Source organism: Meriones unguiculatus, chromosome 12 (assembly GCF_030254825.1).
Source record: "Meriones unguiculatus strain TT.TT164.6M chromosome 12, Bangor_MerUng_6.1, whole genome shotgun sequence".
NCBI lineage: Eukaryota > Metazoa > Chordata > Mammalia > Rodentia > Muridae > Meriones > Meriones unguiculatus.
In genome coordinates, this window is record NC_083360.1 from 94,677,536 (window position 1) to 94,698,466 (window position 20,931).

Here is a 20,931-nt window from a genome sequence, read left to right on the forward strand (position 1 = left end):
CTGAATGCCTGAGTGGATGAGTGGAAGGACTTCTAAAGCCAGGATAACAATGAAGAGGCTTTCTAAACAACAGGGAACATTGCACAAGGTAAGAACTTTGGTCTCAGGTTACCTGTGGACTTGTTTGGGGAAGGAGAGAAATGATCCTTTGATCTCCCAGCACTCCCCTTTCTCAGACCTCCCTCCTTCTCACCACAGCCAGCTCACGGAGATTCTCAGCTCAGAGCTCATGGCCTGGGGTCTGCAGTGGCTAAGACAGAGCCCCTAGCCCATTAGCGGCAACTGCCAGCTGTACCGGTCTTGGAGTCCCAGACCCGTGGCACCATCCTCCCAGGGTCCCAGGTCTGCTAGCTGCCATACTGGCTCCACAGGGTCTCTCAGCCCCTGGCTGTACAGCATGCCCAATCCCTCAATGACAGATAATACAGTATATACCCACCAAAGCCCAGCAAACCCACCATACAAGCTAGGCATACCAGACACTGGGCCTCCCAGGCTTGGAGAGCACAGTGGAGAGTCCCCAGGACTTCCCAGAAGGCATCTGCACTGGCATTCCAGTCTTCAGCTGCAGCTGGACTTCCTAACCCGGCAGTGGCAGCAGCACTGAGCTGGCAGAGCCTGTCAGTCCTCCTGCAGACCAAGCAGGGCCAAACCAGAGAGCAGAGAGCCTGGATACCCCGATCCCTGCAGATGTGACCTGCTTGAGAGTGAGTGTGCCCTTGAGTGTCTGCAGAACCCAGATCCAGGGTTCTTCTAAAATAGAAGCCAGGTATCGGACCCCTCTCATCCATATACCCACTGTGGGAAACAGAGGATGACTTGGGACATTGAAGCCCCTGCTCTGCGGATCCTGAACTGCAGCACCATCCTCCCAGGGTCCCAGGTCTGCTAGCCGCCATACTGGCTCCACAGGGTTGCCCAGCCACTGACTGAACGGCCCGCCCAAACCCTCAGAGACAGATAATTCGCTTAATACCCACCAAAGCCCAGCAAACCACCATACAAGCTAGGTGCCATACAAACCCACCATACACCAGGCGCTGGGCCTCCTAGGCCTGGAGAGCACAGTGGAGGGCACCCAGGACTTCCCAGAAGGCATCTGGACTGGCATCCCAGTCTCCAGCTGCAGCTGGACTTTCTAATCTGGTGGCTGCAGCAGCAATGAGCTGGTGGAGCACATCAGTCCTCCTGCATAAGAACAAGCAGGGCCAAACCAGAGAGCAGAGAGCCCGGATACCCTGATCCCTGCCGATGTGATCTGCTTGAGAGTGAGTGCGCCCTTGAGTGTCTGCAGAGCCCCCCAATCTAGGGTCCTTCTAAAATAGAAGCCAGGCATCGGACCCCTCCCTCCCACATATACACTGTGGGAAATAGAGGGTCACTTGGGACATTGAAGTCCCTGCTCTGCGGGTCCAAATGAGAAGTTAAGGCAGTTAATGAGAAGTTAAGGCACTTCCACACACACACACACACACGCACACGGTGCGTGCCCGTATTTGCCCTTCTGCACCCACGTACTTTCCTCCCACAGGTACAAATAGTGCACCAGCGCACACGCTGAGGCCACGGGACCTCTCTCAGCTTCCTGAAGAACTCTCCAGATGCCAGGAGACACAGCACCAGTCTGAACTATGGAATCCAGAAACAAACAGGGAAGGTTTCAGATAAGCCAATGGCCAGGGGTAGGCGAAAGAACACATCCAACATTAATCAGGACATCATGACTTCACCAGCAACCCCCAAAATTGATGGATACTCCAATTCACCAGAAGCTCAGGAAAATGACTTTAAGCTATGCTTATGCAATTATTTGAGGCTCATGAAGAGGAAACAAACAATTCTTTCAGAGCAATAGCCATGCAAATTCAGACAGTTAAAGATGAAATGAACAAATGTATCAAAGATTTGGCCGGTCAATTGGTGGCAAAGAAGGAGGAAATGGACAAAATTCTTAAAGAAACACAGGCAAATATGGCCAAAAAATTGAGACACAAGTAGAGATACAATTAGTGGCATATAGACAGGAGATGAAAAAAAAAATAGAGACCATCGTAGAGAGACAGGAATCCATATTCAAACAGATGAAGAAAATGGTGCAAGACATAAAAACAGAATTAGAATCAATAAAGAAAATACAAACTGAGAAAACCTTGGAGCTGGAGAACTTGGAGAAAATATCAGGAACCACAAAGGTAAGCACCACCAACAGAATACAAGAGATGGAAGAGAGAATCTCTGGAGCTGAAGATACACTTGTGGAAATTGATACTTCTCTCAAAGAAAAAGTAAAATCAGAAAAGTCCCATACACAAAATATCCAAGAAATCAAGGATGCCATGAAAAGACGAAATCTAAGAATAATAGGAATTGATGAAAAAGAAGACTCCAGGCTCCAAGGTCCAGAAAATATTTTCAAGAAAATCATAGAAGAAAATTTCCCCAATTTAAAGAAAGAGATATCCAATAAATATACAAGAGGCCTACGGAACACCAAATAGACTAGACCAGAAAAGAAACACATCACGTCACATCATAGTCAAAACACTAAATCTACAGAACAAAGAAAAGATATTAAAAGCAGCAAGGGAAAAAGACCAAGTAACATATGAAGGTAGACCCATCAAAATCACATTTCTCATCAGAAACTATGAAAGCCAGAAGGGCCTGGGCAGGTGTCATGCAGACTCTTAGAGGCCACAGATGCCAACCCAGATGCAAATCTTTCAATTAACATAGATGGAGAAAACAAAACATTCCATGAGAAAACTAAATTTATGCAATATCTATACAGCAAACCAGCCCTACAGAAGATACTAGAAGGAAAACTCCAATCCAATGAAAACAACTTCACCCAAGAAAACATAGCATACAGATAATATCCCAACAAAAATTAAAAGAAAACCAGCAATGGAACACAGTAAGACGACCGACTCCAATATAAAAGGAACTAACGTTCATTGGTTACTACTATCTATCAACATCAATGGACTCAACTCTCCAATAAAAAGACACAGACTAACAGAATGGGTGCGGAAACAGGATCCAATATTCTGCTGCATCCAAGAAACACAGCTCTGCAACAAAGATAAACACTACCTCAGAGAGAGTAAAGGGCTGGAAAAATGTCTTTCAAGCAAAAGGACCCAGAAAACAAGCTGGGGTAGCTATCCTAATATCTAATAAAACAGACTTTCAACCAAAATTAATCAAAAAAGATGTGGAAGGGCACTACATTCTCATCAAAGAAAAAATCCACCAAGAGGACATCACAGTTCTGAACATCTATGCCCCAAATACAAGAGTGCCTACATTCATAAAGGAAACATTATTAAAACTCAAATCACACATCGATCCCACACCTTAACAGTGGGAGACTTCAACACCTGTGTCTGTAGTTCCTGTTCACTTACCCAGATTTTCTATATCAAGTATTTCCTCAGTTTGTTATTTCTTTATTGCTTTTAATTTTATTTTCAGGTTTTGAACAATTTTTTATCCATTTCTTCACCTGTCTGTTTGTATTTTCTGGGATTTCTTTAAGTGATTAATTCATTTCCTCTTTTTAAATATTCATTTATTTATTACCATTTCTTCACTTTGTAACCCAGCTGTAGCCCCCTCCATCTCCTTTCAGTCCCACCCACTCTCCCTTTTCTCTGCCTATGCCCCTTCCCTAGTCCACTAAGAGGGGAGGTCCTCCTCCCCTTCTATCTGACCTTAGCCAATGAAGTCTCATCAGGGTTGGCTGCATCATCTTCCTCTGTGGCCCGGCAAGATTGCACCCCCCAGGCAGAGGTGATCAAAGAGCTGGCCACTGAGTTTATGTCAGAGACAGCCCTTGCCCTCCTTACTAGGGCACCCATTTGGAAACTGAGCAGGTGGTCTAGGTTCTTCTCCATGCATGTTCCTTGGTGGGAGTATTGGCCTCTGCAGGTCTCCCTGGACCCTGGTTTTTGGCTCTGTTAGTCTCTTTGTGGAGCTCCAGTCCCCTCTAGGTCTTTCTATCTCCCTCTTCTTCCATAAGGTTTCCTGCACTCTGCCCAAAGTTTGGCTATGTGTTTCAGTACCTCCTTCAATACCCTGGAGTGTCTGTCATCTCCCTAGTACTAGATTGAAGGTCATTTTGTTGTTTTTTAGCTGCACTGGAATGTCCAGGGCTTACTGTAGTGGGATAGGTGGGGACTGGTGGTGCCATATTGCCCTGGTTCTTGTTGATGACGTTCTTATGCTGCCCTCTAGTCATCTGGGTTTGGGGTTACTATAGGATTAGGTATTGATTTCGGAGTTTATCTTTGTTAGAAGGATGTTTTTCTCTTGGTTTCTGTTTCCTTTCTGCTCTTCTTGCCTGAATGGTGAGTAGCAAGTCTTCCAGTCCAGTAGGGTGTCTTGGTTGGGGTTTTTGTGGCCTGTGTGATCTCTGGGGTTTTGGGTGCCAACATTATCTCCGGGGTTCAAAGTACCTGTATGGCTTCTGGGTCATGTCAGGTTTAGAATTTGAAGGTAACATCATACTTGCTTATGATCCCATTCCATATCTGTTACTTTTAGGGACTGTAACATATTTCTCTAGTTTGTCAGCTGGGGATGTGTTTATACTGACATGGTAGACACACTTCATTACAGAACTATTTCATACAATGCCACATGTAAGAAGACTACCACTCTGAAACTTCTGCCATCAGACACTCCACTTGAGATAGCTCATTCTAACTTGCACATCTTAGTCTTATCACCCATAGCAGGGGCCTTTTGAGTAGTCCTCTTAGACTTATCTTTGTTTCTTTCCAACCCTGTTCAGGTGTTAATCTGATATGTCACTGGGGACTTACATGGGAATGAATCAATATGTTTATATATTTTCAAAGATAATTCTATCTCTCGTGGTTTAAGCTAATGGAAAATTCTAAGTTTCCTATCAGCTTAGATTCTTCAACAACCTACTTCATTTAGGGTTTCCAAACACCTCTATCTCCTTTCCAACCCCTGACCCTAGTTAGGAGAGAAATCAGGTTAGTAGGGACAAGGGATGTAGACTTCTTTAGCTGTTTCCTGCTAGTTAAGGTTATTGGGATTTTTAGGGCAATAGGAATTTCAGTTGTCCAGTCAAACAGCAAACAGCAAACAGTAGCAGCAATCTCGAAGCATTCTCTGGAGCCTTTCTCTCTTGAAGTGTCTAGAAGCAAAGGAAAATGACCCAAAGCAATTCAAAGCCAAGCCAAGCCAAGCACAGAGCTCAGAGCAAAGTGATTCAAAGCGTTCTTTCTCTTTGTGGGCTCTTATTTATACCTTCTCAAAGTCCACACAAGGATTTTTTCAACTAGCCAGAATCATGCCTCCCACCCTTATAGGAGGCACTTTCCTGTTGACAGGGATCACTCACCCTCTCACAAAGATGTTTATCAGCTGAAAAAGAAACTGCATGCACTGGGTCTCTTTTCAGTGTTTTTCATGTTAGATAGAACAGTTCTACACTCCACACTTGGGACCGAAAACAAAGAGAACACATTCACGTGACACAACTGAGTATCGAAAGAAAACAAAACCTCCACTACATGTCCCCCTTTCCGATTAAAAATCGTCTTTAACATTAATAATCTACACACAATAAGAGAAATTATGAAAGCCATAAAACTATGACTGAGTATTACATTTTTAAATGAGCTTTTTATGTATAATACATTAAACAATATTTAAACATAATAACCTTAAGCTTCTTTAATAAAACAAAATAATCTTAAATTTCTATCAACACACAATAATGCACACCAATGTAATCCTATCATCCTATAACTACCCCTCCTTTTCTTTTCATTCCCCTTTACCCTTCTCTTCCCCATCTTTAGATAAGAGAGAAAAATAGAGGGGAGAAAGAAAGAGATCCCTGATTTAAACTTGATTTTTTTCCCCTCCCTGACCATAACCAATTATCCTAGACAACAGCAAACAACTCTAACACATCGAAAGCATCAATCCCAACTCTTGAGAATAGGGGTGTTGTATTCTTAAAATTACTTGTTTGGAGGCAAGTGTACCCTCTGAAATTTGCGTACCCTCTGAAATTTGTGTACCCTATGAAATTTGCGATATTGGCCAATTCCCAGGAAAGCTAAGTGCACTTTTTTTTCTGTCCTGTCTCTGTGTTTTCTGTGCAGTCTCTGTGGTTTTTTTGTCCAGTCTCTGTGACAAAAAAATCATTTGGGCTAACCCTTTTGAAGTTGATTTGCATGCAAACTTTTGAGAAATCAGTAACTGAGGCAGTCTGTGAGGCTGAATCATCTGTGGTATTTGCTTCGTGAAGGTATTTGTGCCTCAGCTGATAAGAGATCTTCCCTCATCAGTTATAATCTTTGTAAGTTTTCTTGGTAACCATATTTTTCATTCACTGAATATACATAAGCATAACCATGTTTCCATCCCAAAATTATTGCAGGTTTCTATTCTAAGGTCAACACATCCTTTTGTATATTGGTTGACCTAGTTCCTCAGCTTTTTTCTGTAATCCAGTGTCTCTCAACCACTGTTGTTCTCTTTTCCCCAACATTAAGAAAATCCAGTGAACAAAGCATTATTTAGCCTTTCCCAAGGGTATTTACTCTTAATTTTGTTTAAGGAACATCCATTTTAAGATATGATTGGCTCTTTCTATAACTGCTCATCCTGTAGGATTGTGTAGTATACTGGTAATGTGATTTATATTATAACATGCAATAAATTGCTTCATCTTACTGGATATATATGTGGGAGCATTATCAATCTTAATGTATGTATCCCATAATTGTCATTATTTCTAATAAATGGGTAATTACACAATCAGCCTTTTCTGAACTTAAAGCATTTGCCCACTGAAACCCAGAGTATATATCAGTGATATGGTGTACATACCTTTGTTTTCCAAATTCTGCAAAACGAAGCAGATCCTGACAAGCCTGTGAGACTGAATATCAGTAATATATAATGGATAGTTTCTAATTCTGATGGCCTGTTACAATTGAATAAACAACAAAGTTCATTCTGAGTTATCAGGAACAAATTCAGCAGTTTCTATACGCAAATAAACTCTTCTGAATATAGAGGATCAGTAATTATATTAAGAGATTCAGGAAAATCTCATAATACCATAAGGATTGCATACAATTCTGATTTTTGAACTGAGGTATATGAACTTTTGATCACCCTGCTTATTTTTTGTCTGATTTATAACCTGTCATTCCCATCCTGTTTGCATCAGTATAGAATGTTGGTGCCTCTGGCGTTGGTGTTCTTTTCACAATATGTGGAAGAGTCTAATTAGTTCTTTTTATAAACTGTACGTGTTCTCTATTCAGATATTTGTTATTAATTTCTCCCAACTAGTTACTACAAGCTCTCTGCCAGTCTTCACTGATTATGCATAATAACACGAGCTCAACATTAGTAAGAGGTATTACAGTTTCATCTGGGTCTGTTCCTGACAATTGACACAGTTTTATTCTACCACTTATAATTATTTCAGAAGTCTTTTTTATTTATGTCTTCAATTTTTTTTACTTTGTTCTTGTACTAAGAAAGTATATTCCATAATCCTATCTCCCTTTTTCATAAGGAGCTTAGTAGGAGAATGAGTTGATAAAATGTCCAAAATACAATTAAGTTAGGATCAATTTGACCCACATATGCATCTTGCAGCCTTTTTTCTACTAGAATTAACTCTTTTTGTTTTCAGCTTTCAGATGTTAGACATCTTTGACTGTTCAATTTTGAATCTCCTTGTAATGTTTGAAACAAAATTACTTAACTCATAACTACTTAATCCAATTGTAGGCCTCAGCCAGTTAATATCTCTCATTACTTTTTGAAAATCATTGAGAGTTTACAATTGGTCTCTATGGATCTATACCATTTTGTGGTTGAATTTTTTGGTGATTTATCTTATAACCTAAATAGCTAAGTGAGTCTCCTCTTTATATTTTATTCTGGAGGAAACTGTAACCCCCAGCATGGTAGAATTCTTTGCATTTCCTTAATCATTTTCTCTGAAGTATCTGCATCAGAATCAGCCAATAAGATATCATCCATGTAATACTAAATAATAAATTGAGGAAATTTCCTACAAATTATTTCTAATGGTTGTCATACAAAATATTGACAAAAGGTTGGACTATTTAGCATTCCCCGTGGAAGTACCTTCCAATGGTATTACTTTATTGGACCACTTTTGTTCAGAGTAGGTACTGAAAAAGCAAATATTTCTCTATCCTGCTCATGCAAGAGAATTGGAAAAAATATATCTCTCAAGTCAATTAGTATAGGCCACAATCTAGGTAACAAAGAAGGTAAAGTAATTCCAGGCTGTAAAGAACCCATTGGTTAAATTACTTTATTCACTGCTCTTAAATCCATTATCATCCTCCATTTTCCTGGTTCCCTTTTAACAATAAACAGAGGGGAATTCCATGGGTTTGTAGACTCTTCAATATGTTTAGCTTCCAGCTGCTCTTGTTTCAGTTGTTCAAGTGCCTGCAATTTTTTATTTGTTATGGACTACTGCTCTTCCCAAATAGGTCTATTTGATAGCCATCTTAGGGTAGAGCTAGTGGCATTTCAGCAGTATCCTCTATTATAAATTTGGAAATTCAATACCTATGGTGTCCTGTGCTTGAACCACGGGCACAGCTTGTGATTGTTCTTGATTACAGGTACCAAATTAATCCCCTGCATTAATTTGCATCTCTTTTAAAACATATGAAAAAAAAACATATGCCATGATTTTAATTTCTTCTTTGCAGTCTCCATCTATAATATCTGGATGCACAATAAATCCTTGAGAAGTTAATCTACTTTTTCCCGCGATTATTCCTCCTGTCCCTGAAGGTAAAGGACCATAAACGCCAGAGGTTATTTTGTTACATTCAACCTTTGGGAATGATGTAAGAGACATTTTTGTGACCAGATCCAAAGCTGCACTACCTTCAGTAGCATGCGTAAGACCAGCAATGAGTTTTGGTCCTGCTTGTTACCTCCTGACTGACTAAAGAAAGATGGCTCATATTATTTGCTGTGGTCTTCAAGCTGACAGGACGTTTTGTTTGCTTGACAAGGCAAGAGGTTACCCTGTATGTCCGTCTTGGACCTGCAATTTGCAGACCAGTCTTTTCCCTTTCCACAGCAACTACAAAACCCTGAAAACCTCTGCATTCCATTGCAGTGAGAAACTGCTTGTTCTCTTTTACAGATACTGTATTCTCCAAAGTCAATGCACCTTCTATTTTGAGCTCTAAATCTTTTAGCCTTAAAATATCTTTAAAAATGGCCAAATTCACTGCAATTAAAGCACCTAGTATTTTGATATCTGAGACTTCTAGATAGAGTTTGTCCTTTGATATTGGCATGATACTCTGAGAACCAATACCAGTTCTTTCTCATCCATTTGTCTATTGGGTCTGCTCATGCTTTTAATAGTCTAACTTCCCTCTAACGTTCAGTATTTGCATTCTCATACACCAAAAGCTCTATCAACACCTGTCTGGTATCAAGGTCTGAGACAGCTTTATTCACAGCTGAAGCCAATCTGTGTAAAAAGTCAGTGAAGCCACTTCTCCAGAGCCTGATATTACATTAGTAAATGAGGTGGATTTTTTTCTGGGCTCCTCAACCATATTCCAAGTTCTTAAACTTACAACATAACATTGCTCTATTACATCATCAGATTGGATTTGCTCTTGTAGGCCAGCATAATGCCCTTCATCCAGCAGTTGATCTTTAACATTTATTCCCCTTTCTACATTTTCTATTTTTGTGGCTTCATTCTTCCACCACAGCCATTGCAATTACTGACCAGCTTTTAGCACAGCTACCACCAATCCCTTCCAATTTTGGGGAATAATTTTGTTTTGCCTAGCACAGATTTAGTATTTGTTTAACTGAGAATGCATTCCATAGGCCACAATGGAATAGGCCACAGTTGAACTCTTCAAACTGTTACAGATCTAACATTTCTATTGGATGCCATGTCATCTCATCATAAGCCTCACCACCATCATTAGCAGGCATATGTTGTACAAAGACTGAGAAAGCTGATATTGCCTGTGTAGCCCCAGGCAACTTGTCTGGTGGCACACTTGGCTCAAAACTAACCCTTTGTTTTTTGTAAAGCCTCCTGCTCTTGCCAGCTTCTTGCCTCATACAGGTACTCTGGGAACCCAAATTGAAAATGGATGGAGCAGGGTGGGGCAACAATCTGCCTTTCAGCCTAGTTTGCTTCCCACTTTCATCCTTTGGGAAATAACCAGTCTCAGACACCAGGCCTAAACTCTTTTGCTCTCCTCTCACTGGCACTTTTTGCTTTCCAAGCACATAAACCTCTACTCCTAAACTCCCTAGTTACATAGCTAACTCTGTAATCTTTTCTAAAAGAGGAGAACTGAGTGAACCTTCTTGTTTTCCTACTTCATCACTTTTTGTTGCTCAGACCCTTTCATATCCTCTTGCAACTTTTATAATTGTTCAGTCATTCTTTTAACCTTTTAAAAAACAGAATACAGGAATAAAACCATGAGCAATAATCAGAAAATCCCCTCTGGGAGCAAAGTGAAAAAGAACTCAGTGGCAACAGATGTCATTTTGCTGATCTCCTTAACCAGAATTTTCATCCCATCAAAGCCGGCTGTTTCCTCTACAATATTAGAAACTAAGTTTCCTGTTGTGTGTAAGCCATGTTGAGTGTCACCCATAGGCCTAGTTTTTTCAACAATGTACTTTATTTAGGGTTCTTAAACACCTCCACCTCCTTTCCAATCCCCTGACCCTAGTTAGGAAAAAAAGCAGGTTAGTAGGGACAATGGATATAGACTTCTTTAGCTACTTCCTGCTGATTAGGGTCACTGGATTCTTTGAAGAAATACCAATTTCAGTTGCCTAGATTTTAGCAGTCCAAGCAAACAGCAAATAGCAAACTGTAGGTAGTATCAACCTTGAATTTCTCTCTGGAGCCTTTCTCTCTAAGAGCATCTTGGAGTGAAGCAAAATGATGCATAGCAATGCAAAGCGAAGCCAGGTGAAAAGCACGAAGAGCAGCAATGTGAAATGTTCTCTCTTTGTCTGTGGACTCTTATTCATACCTTCTTAAAGTCCACCCAAGGTTGTTTTTCAGCTGGCCAAAACCATGCCACCCACAGGAGACAGTTTCCTGTTGACAAGGATTCATGCATCCTCTCATAAAGCTGTTTATCAGCTGACAAAGATCACATGCACACTCACAAATCTGTTTTCAGTGGTGAATAAAGCATTTCTACATCCCAAGTGTGGGACCAAAACAAACAAACAAAAAAAAAAACCACAGTCACATTAAAAACAACTGAGTTTAAACCAAAAACATCCACTACAGTTCTTTTTTTTTTTTTTTTTTTTTTTTTTGTCTTGTTTTGAGACAGAGATCAAGTAGTAGATATTCTGAGGAAGTTGACAAAATTTGGGGCTTTGATTAACTTCAGTATGGTTTTGAGTAATGCAAATGGAAATGAGTAGACAGGTGGATACCCAAAAGTAGGCTCCGGAGGAAACTTGAAATGTACAGGGAGGGTAGGAAGAGATGCTATCAAAAGGCACAAAACTGTATGAGACCACAGAGAGTAGAGGCAGTGTATTGGCCATGAGTAGCACCAAAAGTCTGAGAATGAAAGTATCACATAGGTATCACAAGAAATATTGCCCATGAGGTGGGAAAAGTATTGAGAGGGATCCTTCTGAGTATTAAAGAATTAAGTATTTGAAGTACAATGGGTACCAGATAGACAAAATGGTGATGGAAATTCTCTGGTGGATAGATCAATGTGATGACCACTTATAGAACATCAGACAAGAATAGTAAGTAAAAACTTGATTACAGTATTCTCATAAAGGAATAAAAAGAGAAGAATCAGATATAGTGAGCACAAATTATCTTACAGAGTGAGATTCCACCAAAATGAAAGTGGAGAAAAAGAAAGTACTTGGAATGAAAGGCAAGTTGAAATAACTTTTGCAGAGCCTGTAAGAGGGGGATGGTGATAAAGAGAAAACAGCTACAGGCGTAATTAAGTAGATGTAAGGGGATAAGATCTAAGAAGGCCCTAGCTTATCTACCATCCATCTCTTGATGTAACAGGGGGTCAAGATTTCAATGTGAATTTGGCTGTAGGTGATATTGCAATTTGGATGACGGAAGCGTGTGAATTACTTCAATTTTTTCAAAGAAATAAGAATCATGAGAATCTACTGAAAAGAAGTCCTCCAAGTCAAGACCAAGACAGATAGTCTAAATAGCACAGTGGAGATGTGGTATGGTATGTTGTTTTGCTTTATATATCACTTATTACTTATTTTCTGTACTCATCATACTTATATCTATAACAAATTTTAAGACTTTGAGATTTTTCTACTATGAAAATTCATTTCATAGTTTCCTTCAGGACATGAGGCAAGCATTGTAACAAGGATGGTATATTTCATCATATAAAATTTAAATGTTGTGTTTGGGGACTTAAAAAGCAAATTCTCATTATAGAAATGATAGGCTATAATCTAAACTTTTTATAAAACTGGGATAATTCTTCCAACCATAAAATGCTCTATTTTAAAATAGCTTAACTCATTTCTACTCATTTGAGTGTAAATTACTATAGTAACTAAATAAACCAGGGAATATAAGAAATAAACAGTTGAAAAATCCTATTCCACAAAATTAGCTAATAGAGACAAACAGTGAAAGAATTTTTAACAAAATTTCTCTATAGGATACCACCTGTTAAGATATCAACTTGTAACTCAAGTGAAAACACATACTGGAGAATATTATACAACCACTTTGGAAATCAATCTGGCACTTTCTCATAAAATTAGGAATAGTGCAATGTCAAGATCCAGCTATACCACTCTTAAGCACATATCCAAAATATGCTCAAGGACACAACAAGAACTTTTGCTCAAACATGTTCTTCGCAGCTTTATTCGTAATAGCCAGAACATGGAAACAACCCAGATGTCCCTCAGTTGATGAATGTGGCACAGAAATTGTGAAATACTAACCAGCTATTAAAAATAAGGAAATCATGAAATTTGCAGGCAAATGGATGGAACTAGAAAAGATCATCCTGAGTAAGGTATCCCAAAAGCAGAAAAACACACATGGTATGTACTCACTGATAAGTGGATATTACACATACAATATAGGATAAACATACTAAAATCTGTACACTGGAAGAAACTAAGCAAAGAGGACCCTGGGCAAGAGGCTCAATCCCCATTCAGAAAGGCAAACAGGAAAGAGATCGGAAGAGTGAGAAAAGAGGGAACTGGACAAGAGCCTACCACAGAGGGCCTCTGAAAGACTCTACCCAGCAGGGTATTAAAGAGATGCTGAGACTCACAACCAAACTTTGGGCAGAGTGCAGGGAATCTTAGGAAAGAAGGGGGAGATAGAAAGACCTGGAGGGGACAGGAGCTCCACAAGGAGAGCAACAGAACCAAAAAGTGTGGACACAGGGGTCTTTTCTGAGACTGATACTCCAACCAAGCACCATGCATGGAGATAACCTAGATCCCCTGCACAGATGATGCCCATGGAAACTCAGTGTCCAGATGGGTTTCCTAGTAAGGGGAACAGGGGCTGTCTCTGACATGAACTTAGTGGTTGGCTCTTTGATCACCTCCCCCTGAAGGCAGAGCTGCCTTACCAGGCCACAGAGGAAGACAATACAGCCAGTCCTGATGAGACCTGGTAGGCTAGGGTCAGATGGAAGGGGAGGAGGACCTCCCCTATCAGTGGACTGGGGAAGGGGTATGGGAGGAGAAAAGCGAAAAGAGTGGGATTGGGAGGAGATGAGAGAGGAGCTACAGCTGGGATGCAAAGTGAATAAACTGTAATAAATAAAAAATAAATAAAATTTAAAATTATATCAACTCGTAAATAAAGAATTCAATATCACATTCATCCCAAGGAGTTTGCAGCTAGGTATTTTGTTCATTTATTTGTTTGTTTGTTTGTGGTTTTTTTGCTGCAACAAGTATAAACTCTAGAAATTTTCTAAACAAAGCTCTTCAAGTGTTTAGTGTAAAAGTGTAAAGGAAGTGTGAAAGTCTTAATTAAAGTATGGCTAGCAATAACTTTCAAAGCATTAGTTATATTTAAAAATAATTTTTAAAATCTTGAACTTCTGTTTATATAGACATTTGTAGATCTCATCCTTGATGGATTTTTATGCCCAAAATAAATTTGTATGTGTGCATGTGTATTTGTATGTGTGTCGGGGGGGGGGGGTAATATTTATTGTGCCTGCACATCTTCCAAAGAATGAGTAATACAAAGTCAGAAGTTCTAATGTTGAAGTGCCCAGAGCTGTCTAACATCACAGTGAGGGAATGGACACACAGATTTTATGTAAATTAACATGGTATGGTAAAGAAAGTTGGAAGATGAAGCGCATCCATGCTACAGAAGGCATTCCTAAGTGCTGGGCAATAGCATGTGGAATGTTGAGTGCCAACAGAAAGGTATGCATAGGGCTCACCGTGACAAGGTCCCAGGTACGGCTGAAGCCTACTAGGGGGGCTCCCACTTACACAGTGTTTTTAACTAAGCTTCTTCTCCCACATTAAAGTCCATAAGCCCTGGGTGTGATCTCAGTGTATTTACAATCCAACAATGTAAAAGTGTGCAATGCTGTTCCTAGTTGGTATCATAGAATTGGACAGTGTAATGCATGGCTACAAAAAATTGCAGAAGGCAAGAGGGGAGAGATGAGAAAAGGCTGATCAATAGGTAAAAAGTTGTGTTTACATGATGCAAAGAGTCTCAGCGTGTTATAGCATGGTAGAGTGATTATAGGTAATGATGCACTGGAAGGGCTTTAAAAGTTTTCACAAATGACAGATACGTGATGAGTACATTTTAGTACACAGCCATGTTTAACCTGATTTAAACCATTACCCATTATGGACATGTATCAGCCATTACATAGCACCCCATTATTATACATAATTTTTATGCTTTATGTATTATCTAAAATAAATTTTAAAATATTTTCAATATGAAGCACTTATGCCCCACTTCTAAAACAAGGTCATGAAGCAGGGATCATAAGAGCTCAAATGAGGAAAATGAACTCTATTGTCTCAGGTGTCCCTGCAAGACTCAATGAAGTAAGTGGCAGTGGAGTTCAATCAATGGTGAGAACTTTCTGGAAATACAGATGGGAAGAATAATATCCTGGTTTTAAGAATCATAAGGGAAATAATATAAAGGAGTTAGAATGTTAGAAAATATGTAACTTTGGCTTTCTTCATTTATTCTATAGTTTCATTATAGCTTATAGGTTTGTTGTCACAGATGTTCACCACTTAGAAAATAAACGAAGTTTAAAAATTCCAGTTTCACTACCTAAAGTTTGGCTCTGAGTCTCAGCATCTGCCTCGCTACCCTGCAGGGTAGAGCCTTTCAGAGGCCCTTGTGGTAGGCTCCTGTCCTGTTCCCTGTTTTCTCCTTCCTCCGATGTCCATCTTCTTTGCCTTTCGATTCTCATGAAAGAAATGGGAGATAGTAAGACCTGGAGAGGATAGGAGCTCCACAAGGACATCAACAGATCCAAATAGTCTGGGCACAGGGATTTTTTCTGAAACTGATACTCAAGGACCACTCATGGAGATGGCCTGGAACCCCTGCACAGAGATAGCCTATGGCAGTTCAGTATCCAAGTGGGCTCCACAGTAACAGGGACAGGGACTGTCTCTGACAGGAACTGATTGGCCTGCTCTTTGATCACCTCCCCATGATGGGGGAGCAGCAGCCATTCCTGATAAGACCTGATAGACCAGGATCAGAAGGAAGGGGAGGAGGACCTCCCTTATCAGTGGACTGGGAGAGGAACTCGGGTGGGGAAGAGGGAGGGTGGGATTGGGAGGAGAGGAGGGAGGGAGGGAAGCACAGGGGGAGATACAAAGTGAATAAATTGTAATTGATAATAGTAAATTTTTTTTTAATTAAAAAAAAAGAAAAGAAAAACAAAAAAAATCCAGTTTCTCACATCAGCCTTGGTCCTGTCGTACTTCTCATGGGGGTGACCCGCTTTTATTCAACCTAGCCAAAATCTGTGTTTGCCTTGACATTTGCCTTGCTACCCATTTGCACTCTCTTCCTCCTGTCACCCGCATGGCTGCTCTCCCCTCTCGACAAATTCAAACCAGTTTATCGTTTCTTCATCCTAACTTGCTAACATTCCCCCCTGACTACCATTATTTTTTGCATTTTTTAATTTTTATTAATTACAGTTTATTCATTTTGTATACCCCCTGTACCTCCCTCCCTCCTCCTCTCCCAATCCCACCCTCCCTTTCCCCACCTGTGTCCCTTTCGAGTCCACTAAACCTGACTACCACTTAAAGGATCTGTACCAACTGTCTTTTTCACTCTGCTACCACCATTTCAGTTCAGTCTCTTGGCAAGACTTGACTAAATCACTGTATGGAATCCCACAAAATATTAATTCAGACAGAGTTATCAGCATTTTGTGGGGTAAAGAAAGAGAGACCTAATCCATGATCATGTGCTTCAGTTTTCAAAATGGACTTTGGGATAGAGTATTTTCAACTATTGTAAGAAATTGAGGGGTTTCCATAACAAAATATTTTATTTCAACCTAGAACATTTACCATTATGTTATTTTAAGACTGAGTTATAGCTGGAGTAGGTGGCACAACCTATAACTCTAGCTACTGAGGAGGCTGAGGCAGGAGAATCACAAATTCAAAGTTGTTCTGTTTACAGAGTAAGCTAAAGACTAGGCTGGAAAATTTAGTGAGATTATATATCAAAATAGAGTTCCGGCACTATAATTCAGTGCTAAGCACTGGTCCGTTACAAGCAAGGCCCTGGGTTTAATCCTCAGCCCAGAAAACAGAGATTTCATTTGCTTGGGAAAGTGTTAACAGTACACTGACCACGTGAGGATATTTTGACTCTGGCTAGTTTAGAGGTTGCTTCTTGAGAAGCAAACCATCAGGGGCTAGCACTCACTGTCAAAGAAGATGCAAACAGAGAGGGTTAAGGCTTCCCATAATATTTCCTATAAGCCCACACCTGTTTGTTTATATCCCCCATTTTTATTCATTATTAGCCAGATAGAGCCAAGTAATTGTGGTAATGATACTTGCTTTTTTGCCCAATGCTGGAATGCTAGTAAATTTAGGTATGCCCTGGTTACTCGCATGCCTCACTGGGTACCTGTGCCCGTTGATGCCCCTCATGCTATGACTCTCTTCAGACAGAAAAGGGATCTTGGAATTACAGCCGCCATTGTTACTGCCATCTCATTGGCGGCTGTTGGAGCTACCACCGCGGCATTAGCCATGAGTCATACTGTGCAGACTGCTCAGACCCCGAATAATCTTTTAGCCAATGTAGCTCATGCCTTAGATGTACAAAAAGAAATTAATGCTCAACTAAAAGGAGGCTTGATGGTGTTCAATCAGAGGATTGACCTCGTGCAGGAGCAAATTGATACCCTATGGCAAATCGCTCAACTTGGCTGTCAATGAAAGTATGCTGGACTTTGAGTCACTAGCATACAACATGAGAATTTTTCCTGTGCTGCAAATCTGTCTAAACAATTGTCTAGCTATATTTTAGGTAATTGGAGAATTACCTATGATACTATGATGGAGTAGCTGAGAGTGGCCATTGTCACAGTAAATTCTACCAGAGTGGATGCAAGACTAGCCACAGGATTATCATCATGGATTGCTGCAGCCATGAATCATCTGAAGGAATGGGCAGGCATGGGAGCATTAGCAGGTCTTCTGGTGTTGGTCTCCTTGGTTTGCCTGTGGTATATATGCAAGATTAGAGTCTCACAACAGCGTAATGCAGCCATGACCATTCAGGCCTTTACAGCCATTAAAGTAGGACAGTCTCCCCAAGCATGTTTGGCTACCATAAAAAGCTAAAATGTTACGCTCAGGATGCGAGGCTAAGCACTGCACTCAGGGTCAGCCTCTTTCGACCCAGAGAAGAGCATGTCTGATTGCATGCGGGTTGATGCCCCAGGTCCCGCCTCTGAGAAAAAGGTATCGAACGGGTCTGATGCTCTTTGGGTGGATGACACCTAAATGAACATCGGTACAAGGTCCCAATTTATTTCTAATATCAGAGATCAGACCTCTACTCTTGCCTGATGCGTCTAAAACAAAAAGGGGGAACTGTTTAGAGAGCTGCATAATGCCGAGCCTTAAAGATGGAGCTGGTTTCCGCCTTCCACCTTCCCGATGGTGAGTGCTCTCTGTCACGAACAATTCCACATTTGGCTAAGGCCAAGGATCTGGCTTGCTTCCGTGTATGTGGACCTATCTGCATTGCCCACATGGCACGCTGGGGTTGGCTACCCAGAGGCTAGCTGTGGGCTGGCTTTCCCCAGGGTCAGATGATTGTTCAAGGTTCCTGAATAAACTGCATTGAAAAAAAAAACAAAAAACAAAAACAAAAACAAAAACAAACAAACAAACAAAAAAGATGCAAACAGAAAGTTCTAAACTATCAAAGTGAGGGAGAACGTGATCAATATCACACTCCGTGTGGATCATAAAGTGCCTGGGTACAATTCTCAAAATCAGTTATTCCGTGTGGATTAACATGCAGTCATGCCTACAGTCTCTCATTTTCAGTTATTTTATTACAGTTTAGCACACCTCACACTTAATACTCTGGTAAATGAGTCTAGGCCCAATTCTGCTTTCTCTTCATTTGGTAACTAGTCTCTAAGGTCAAAGTTAATTGAACCTGCTTCCTATAGTTCATAGCTTATATACTCTTCTCCCGTATTATTCTAGAATCTGTCTGTATTACCAATGCAATGTAACAAAAGTGATGGCTGTCATTTCAAGACTCAATTAGAACATGTATTGTGGTCTTTCTACAGTTAACTTCTTATAACTGCTCGTGGAGTTCCCCATTGCTAAATGAGTGAGGAAGCATTTGAGCTTGGAATAGGACAGACTTTTCAGGTTTCTCACACAGTTCTAAAAAATTTGAAATCTACACTTCACTCTGAGAAAACAGCAGCAAAGGTAAATCTCTGTGTGGTGGCTCTCTGAGCAGTTTTTCACTGTTCATATTACCTGAAAAAGCAGATTTCCAAAGTGATAGATATCTTCCAACTCACAGTCTATGGCTAAGGGTTTGCCTGAGTGATAGATTAAATTTTGATGGAGAAAGTCAAATCATGGCACAGTGTCTATAGACCTCTTCAATAGGCATAGTATGATGATACTTAATTCATTTAAGTGTTCAGCAAAGAGGATATCAGAAAAGCAAAATATTTAATCATTGGATGGGTATGATGACCATAGAGTGTGTATTCCAATCAGCTTGATGCTTCAGCCCTCCTAGAAATGCTTGGTATGTTCATGAAGAGCAAGAATTAAAATGTGGAGTAAATGGAACAGCATGGACTTTAACTCACTTTGCTTGATTTGGCTGTAGCCACTCCACAATGCCTGATCTACTAAGAACAAACACCAGAAAAATTACCAGAATTCCAAACATCACATAATCACAAAAATGATCTGTAGCTGCCAAAACCAAGCTTCTGCTAAAGGGAAATCATGGTCAGTTTCCAAGGACAGTACGAAGCAGCCCCACATCCCTGCACCTGAGATAAAAATGAAAGCACATTTTTATGTTATAATGTTTCTGTGTTTTTAAAGAAACTAAAATTCCAAAATTCTTACAAATGTCACTACAATAAGCACTATGAGAAGACAACCAGCTGTAGAAATGAGAGCAGTCTGTTACTTTTTTTTTTCTTCTATATTTTGCTTTGTATTTGGTGTGTTTACTTTTCTCATCATTGTGGCACAATACTGGACAATATGAGGATTTGCAATATGAGGATTTGCCTCATAGTTTGAGGGTACTGTCTGTCATTGTAGAGTAGTTAAAGCTGGCCAAACAGCTGGCCACTTTGTATCCAGAGGCTGGAAGCTGAGAGCCGTGAATGGCAGGGCTCAGCTCCATGATTTCTCCCTTTTATTGAGTCCAGGACCAGAGCCTGGGTGGTTCTCGTTTAGGGTGGATCATCACATTCAAATTAAGGGAATTCACACAACACTCACCAAAGGCTGGTTTTCTAGGTAATTCTAGATTCGGTGAGGCTGGCGGACAGTATTAATCATCACAGTGTATAGGTGTGTGCTGATAGCTATGCAGAAGGGTTTCACACGTGTTTACCATCCCAAGCCATTCCTTGTGTATTTTGCTGGGAATATGTGTAGTGTAAGTTTGATTTCTTTCAAAATATTTTTGTTATAATCCCAAATATAGGATAAGGAGACACCTTTAGCCTATCCACAGCGGATGGCAGGCTCCTGCAGAGGGCCGTGGTCTATGCCAGCTTGAAACTGCCTTGTGCGGTAGGTGTACTCTTTGCCAGCTGTAGAAAGTTTAACTCTGAAGACTCTGAGTGGGTATAAATACAAGAAGGGTTGGGGAGAGATAGAGAGAGATAGACAGACAGAGACAGAGAGAGACTGGGAGATCTCCAGAGAGGTATTTGAGGAGACAGATGGAAGAGCGAGAAGGCTGCTTGTTCATTCTCCTGCATTTGCTGTTTGTTTGTGCTGGACTGCGAGAGATCCTGATGACTGAGATTGGTATTTTCCTAAAGAATTGATGACCCTAACCAGCCAGAACTAAGTCTAAAGAGGTCTACCTCCCCTTTCCCTTCTAACCTTCTTTCTCTCCTAGGTAGGGTTGGGAGTTGGAGGGGACTTAGAAACCTTAGGAACCCCAAATAAAGTTGACTTTAAAAATAAACACGTACAAATATGTTTGTATACAGACTGACCAGTATTTGTTGTTTACTTTTTTCTCCTTCATTCTTTTCCTACCAAGCACAGAGAATATGTGAATAGCAGTAATTTAAATCTCAA